Genomic DNA, 7,159 nt, shown 5'->3' with positions numbered 1-7,159 from the left:
TAAGCCAGAGGTTATTTGAGACTCCGATTCTAGTACTACCTGAGGGGTTGGATGACCTGGTAGTGTACTGCGATGCATCAATCTCAGGGTTAGGCGCGGTACTGATGCATAGGGGCATGTGATTGCTTACTCCTCGAGACAGTTGAAGCCTCATAAGGCGAATTATGCCACTCACGACCTGGACTTAGGGGCGGTAGTGTTTGCCCTCAAAATTTGGAGGCAGTACTTGTATGGAGTATGGTGCACTATTTATACTGATCATAAGAGTTTGAAGTATTTGATGGATCAGCAGAACCTCTGATGGGTTTTGAGCCCTATAACAATCGTATGGTGCACATACAACCCCAATGCTTTGGATCTAAGTTTTCTCAAGTTATACATGCAATTTTCTTTTATCCAAAGCATGAGCCCTAACTAGCATACAATTATGAGATTTACAACATAAAAACAAGTTAGATGAATACCTCTTTGTTGTATCTTGTAGAATTTGGCCTTTCAATAGCTTAGTACCTCAAATGTGATACCTCAAATAAGTCACAAACACCAAGAACAATAGAGTATTATGAGAGAGAGTCTAGGAGGCACCAAAAATCGGCTAGGGTTTCTTATTGCAAGTCTTGGCCGATTTTGGGAGTGCTAGGGGTTACATTTATAGTGTGGAATTCCTAAGGTTTTAACTTGTAAACCTAATTCATTTACTTTGGCCTTTAAACAATCCAATAACTCATTTGATAGGCCCTTTGTACTAAATCTTCGTGACCTCTCACATGGATTTAGCCCATCCCTAATAGAGATGGATCATTAGCCCAAACTATATGTATTACTGATTTACCAAGTCAGTCCCCGTTAATTTAATCAGTCTCTTTTGATCACAAAATTAATTCCAAATTAATTCCTGCTCAATACCAATTAAATAATATGAATTCTCAATTAATATATTATTCTTATAATATATTAATAAATCACAAATAACTTCTTTCTCAAATATCCATTCTATCAAATTGCTCTGGTGAAGGCAAATCAAAAGGACCATGCTACTATCGGGCCAAGTGCATACCAATTATAGTTATGGGCTTAGACACCTAATCAAACAGTCTCCCACTTGGATAAGTCTAATAACTATAACTGCCAATGCAACTTCAAAATCCGATCAACATTCGTAGCTCTGAAAAGCTACTTTCCAACTCTGATCTAGTCAATAACTCGTCCTTTAGATAAGGGATCATAAAATCGTTTGTTCTTCAAGATATTGTGTGGACAAAGACATGGAATAAAGTCATACTCGTTGTCTAACAGTTTGTTTCCTGATTTCTGATTTGTTTGACATAGAACTTAATTGAACACATCAATTTGAGTTCTGACCGGGCCCGATACATAAGTCAAAACAAAATCATCGACGGGCCCATGATAGGATAAAAGGAACAGATAAACTTCGACTTATATGCTTGTACTAATTACTTGTAAAATTATACATAGCAACACGTTTTATAACATCAAGTTACTGATGCCTTTTCGTACTATCAATGCACAACCAACTCGTAATCAACAACTCATATATCTTGGTTTGAAGACTATACGATATTATCGTCTCACAATCACTCGTGATAAATTCCATGAAGTGATTCATGTGAGCATGGGTTTAATCCAATACTCAAATCTTATTTCAGGAGCACTCATGAACGTTGTAGCAAACTTTTGCTATGTCTAAACAGCTTAGACAATCTACAAGCCAATTCATGACAGTCTAACTTCATAACCTACTTCCAAAGTATGATTGACTGTGGATAGTTCGACTAATCATATTATTCTGGAAGTCAAAACATGCAAAAAGTGAAACATAAAATAAACAATTGACAAAAGACAGTAAACTTTACTTATAAATAAAACCCTTATCATTTAATCATCAAATGTCAATTACATTTATTTATTACAAGTTTCTAACTACCTATCTAATCACTAAAACTAATATCGTCCCTTAGGCCAATGCTCTTAGCATGCTGCAAATGCTTAACCCTACTCAGTCCCTTCGTAAGGGGATATGTTGGGTTATCCTCGGACGATATCCTCTTCACTACGAGGAGTCCCTCTTCTACTTGATGTCTTATGAAGTGATATTTTCTGTCGATGTGCCTAGATCTACCATAATCCCTCAGTTCCTTGGTTAAGGCAACCGCACCCTCCTTGTCACAGAAAATCTCCATAGGCTCCTTTACAACTGGTACAACTCCAAGGTCTCCGATGAAGTTCTTTATCCATATTGCCTCATTCGACGCTTCACTTGGTGTTATGTACTCTGATTCACATGTTGAATCAGCTATAATCTCTTGTTTGGAACTTTTCCATGTTACTACTTCTCCATTTAGGGTAAATACCCAGCCCGACTGAGAGTGGAAATTATCTCTGTTGGTCTGAAAGTTGGCGTCACTATACCCTGTCACTCTCAAGTAATCTCTCCCACCGAGGGTAAGGACCCAGTCCTTAGTCCTCCGCAGGTACTTAAGAATGTTCTTTACTCCTATCCAATGAGTTCTACCAGAATTTCCTTGATATCGACAAACCATGCTCAAAGCAAAAGCCACATCAGGGCGAGTACATTTCATAACATACATGATCGAGCCAAGGGGAGAAGCATATGGTACTGGACTCATTTATGCTATTTCGGCATCGGTACTCGGACTCTGAGTCTTACTCAGTTTGGTATTGCTCTGTATAGGCAATTCTCCTTTCTTGGAATTCTCCATGTCGAAACGTTTCAACACCTTGTCCAAGTAGGTACTTTGACCAAGTCCTATTAGTCTTTTACTCCTATTTCTCAGTATCCTTATCCGTAGAATGTAAGCAGCTTCCCCGTGGTCCTTCATAGCGAAACACTTCCCAAGCGTGAAAATAACTTCCTGCAAGGTTGGAACTTCGTTTCCTATAAGCAGTATGTCATCCACATAAAATACCAGAAAGTTAACTATACTCCCACTAGCCTTGACATATACGCAAGACTCATCCTCGCTTCTTGAAAACCCGAACTCTTTGACTTTCTCATCGAAACAAAGATTCTATCTGCGAGATGTTTGCTTTAGTCCATAAATGGATTTCTCAAGCTTACACACTCTATTAGGGTATTTCGCATCTACAAAACCCTATGGCTGACAAATGTAAACATCCTCAGCCAACTTCCCATTAAGGAAAGCGGTTTTGACATCCATCTGCCATATTTCATAATCATGAAATGCAGCTATGGCTAGCATAACCCTTATAACTTTGATCTTCGCTACTGGTGAGAATGTCTCGTCATAGTCAATTCCAGGAGTTTGAGTAAAGCCCTTCGCAACCAATCGCGTCTTACATGTGTATACTTTCCCATCCATGTCGGTCTTCTTCTAAAAGATCCACTTGCACCCAACCGTCTTACAACCTGGTACATTGTCAACCAAGTTCCAAACTTGCTTGTCATACATGGACTGAATCTCGCTGTCCATTGCCTCTTTCCACTTTGCAGACTCTTGGCCCACCATGGCTTCCTTGTAGATGTTAGGTTCATCCAAATTTATCAGTGTGCTATCACTAATAAACGTATCACCTTCACTTGTTATATGAAAACCATACAACACAGGTGGAACACTAACTCTACTGGAACGTCTCAGAGGTAAGGACTCGTCAACTGGTTCAACCAGAGTCTCATCCTCAGGTTGAGCGCTAGTGTTAGAGGTTCCATCATCGCTTAACTCTTGAAGCTCTTCAAGGTCAATTTGCCTCCCACTATCCTCTTGGCATATGAGTTCTCTTCCACGAAAGACACCCCTTCGCGCTACGAAGACCACGTTCTCACTAGGTCTATAGAACGAATATCCAAAGGATTTCTATGGGCATATGAGTTCTATTCCACAAAAGACACCGCTTCACGCTACGAACAAATATCCTTTTGTCATATGAGTTCTCTTCATGAAAATACAACGCTCACTATGAGGTTTGAGCTTGTCGTGAGTCTCTCATCTTACGAAAGCCACGCAACCCCAAACCTTGATAAGCGCTAACGAGGGAACCTTCCCTGTCCATATTTCGTGAGGTGTTTTGGAAACCTTCTTAGCTGTGACTAGATTAAGGATATGGGCAAAAGTCTCTAAGGCATAGCCCCCGAATGAGATAGGTAACGAAGCTCGACTCATCATGGAACGAACCATGTCCAACAAGGTTCGATTGCGCCTCTCAGCCACACCATTAAGCTGCGGTGTCCTAGGTGGCGTCAATTGTGAAACAATTCCACATTCTTTAAGATAGTCATGGAACTCAATACTAAGATACTCACCACCTCGATCGGATAAGATAATCATTATCTTCCTGCCCAATTGATTCTATACTTCTTGCTTAAACTCTTTGAAATTTTCAAAGGTTTCCGACTTGTGCTTGATTAAGTAGATATATCCATAGCTGCTATAATCGTCGGTAAAGGTTACATAGAAACGGTTAGCATCCCTTGTGGTGGATCTGAAGGGTCCACACACGTCGGTGTGTATGAGATCCAACAAACCCTCACCTCTTTCACAAGTACCAGTGAAACGTGACTTTGTCATCTTTCCAAGCAAACCAGATTCGCATGTGTCATCCAAATTTAAGTGAAATGACTCCAACACTCCATCCTTTGTAGTTGGGCTATGCGATTCTTGTTGACATGTCCAAGACGACAATGCCACAAGCATGCCTTGTCCAAACCAATGAACGAATCAATATGCAATACATTATTTCCTAATTTGTCTACAACCATCACAGTTTCATATATACCATTACAAGGTAATGCTTCAAAATAAAATTTACCATTATAAAAAGAATTAACAGAACCAATTTCATTGTTAAATGAAATTCTAAAACCTTGTTTATACAAACCATGGAAAGAAATAATGTTTCTCGCCATTTCTGATGAGTAGCAAAAGTCGTTCAAATCTAACCCTAACCTATTACTAAGCAATAAAGAATAAACTCCAATCTTGGTGACAGGCGACGCTTTCCAATTCCCCATGATCAAGTTCATCTTCCCGTGCTCCACATCCCTACTTCTTCTTAGACCCTGCAATTCAGAACAAATATGAAAACCACATCCTGTATCAAGGACCCAAGAACTAGTATGTGATGAGTTTTTAGATTGAATAGTGTAAATATTGCGAAGGTGGGTTTTATCTTCCCATCCTTAATGTCCTGCAAGTATTTAGGGCAGCTTCGTTTCAAATGCCCCTTTTCATGACAATAGAAGCACCCTGCTTCCTTTGGATTGGATGAGGGAGTAGCAGAACCACCTTTGGATCCACTTAAAGAGGATCCATCATGAGACTTTCCCTTGTGATTCTTTGAAGGAGCTTTCCTTTTCTTCCCTTTCCCATGTCCGATTGCCAGGACTGGGGTAGCAGTAGTAGGAGTGGGTACAACATACTTGCCTTTTAAACTACTTTCAGCAGTTCACATAAGGCCTTGAAGCTTTCTTAGAGTGACTTCCTCCTTGTTTATATGATACGTCATCCTGAACTGATCATAACAAGGAGGTAAAGAGTGTATTATAATGTCGATAGCCAACTCTTCGTCAAAATTGACATTCAACTTTAGCAAGCGGTCCACATATCTTTTGTATCTTTTGCAAGTGGGCCGTGATGGACTCTCCATCCTTCATTTTTTTGTTATCATGGAGGCGATGATTTCACACCTTTCTTGTCGAGCGCTCTAATGGTACCTTTCCATCAAGTCTTGGTGCATCTTGAAAGGCCAAAAGTCCTCGTAGGACTTCTGAAGCTCAGAAGTCATAATAGCTAGCATGATGCATGACACCTTTGTCCCGTCCTTCTCGTCAGCCCTATACTCAGCCAGTTGCTCAGGAGTAGCAGTTTCTTCATCAATCTCCTTTTTCTCGTTGTCGAGGACATATTCCTTTTCCTCATATCGAATAGCCATGCGATTGTTTCGAATCCAGTCGTTAAAATTTGACCCATCGAAAATGACCCTCCCACATAAGTTCATGAGGGAGAAAGAGCCGAAAGAGTTTGAGTTTGAAGCGTTGTTTGAGGTAGACATCTGAAAACGAAAGACAAGTTTAATTAGATAGAAATTCCTTTAATATAACACCCAAATGAAATATTAAGGCTAGGAACCAAACACAGTAATTAACAACTTAGAAAAGGGATGTCGTAATCTAATTGCAAATTATTTGAAGGGAGGTAAATGACGATTTACCAATTTTCACAACCCAAAACCAAAATTTAAAAGAATTAAGTTTTATGAAATTCCTAGATTTTTGAGATTCATCGAACCTTTCAGTGACATGTTTAATATCGATTATGCCCTTCAAGTTTGTGAATGGGATACCAAGGATCACAAACAAGGTGTGACTAACCATGCAAATGTGCGTGGTACTCTCGATGTCATTCATCATCGAATCAGCATGCCGGTTAGCCACACACGCTCCATTGATCTATGATAATTCTCGAACTACCCTTCGCCACCCTTGTTAGTCAAAATTAGTGTGCCGGTTTACCACACACGTTGAACTAATGACTTGGCAAGGTGCAAAGTGGAATTTCATGGAATAACACCATTTTCACATTTTTCCCAAAGTAACTAAGAATGGGAATTTAGAAAAAAATTTAGTTACTTTTTATAATTATCATTATACTTTTTAATGAGAATTTATGTCTTATCCTACCCATTCGACTAATGACCCTCCACTAGTCAAGGAAGCGGTGGGTGAGAGTGCACACCCATTCAATCGCCATTTTATAGACAATTTCCTTATACCCCCCTTATAGACCAGCTTCGTGAATTAGGTCTACTAACGGTAAGACTGACTGTCTTATACATATATATAAGTATTATGTTATTATTATTATTGTAGTATAAGGGTTGAATTTTAAACTTTTAAAACTCTAGGGTTTAGAATTTAAATATTTCAAAATCAAAACTTTTTAATCAAACTTTAAATTCCAAAACTTGAGGGCAAGTTTTGAAACCTTTCAAAACCTCTTAGATCAAATTTAAAAACAGTTAAATTAATCATATAATTTATCTTTATCACAAAATTTTACCTAATCTAATTTCATATAGAAAGATAATTCAAATCAAATTCTACAAATAATTAATTTATCACATAATCAAACAATTATCTTAAAATTCTACAATTATCCTCCAA

This window comes from Lactuca virosa, chromosome 9 (genome assembly GCF_052849685.1).
Source record: "Lactuca virosa cultivar CGN04683 chromosome 9, Lactuca_virosa_CGN04683_v6, whole genome shotgun sequence".
NCBI classification, from domain to species: domain Eukaryota; kingdom Viridiplantae; phylum Streptophyta; class Magnoliopsida; order Asterales; family Asteraceae; genus Lactuca; species Lactuca virosa.
Note: the sequence above shows the minus strand (reverse complement) of the source record.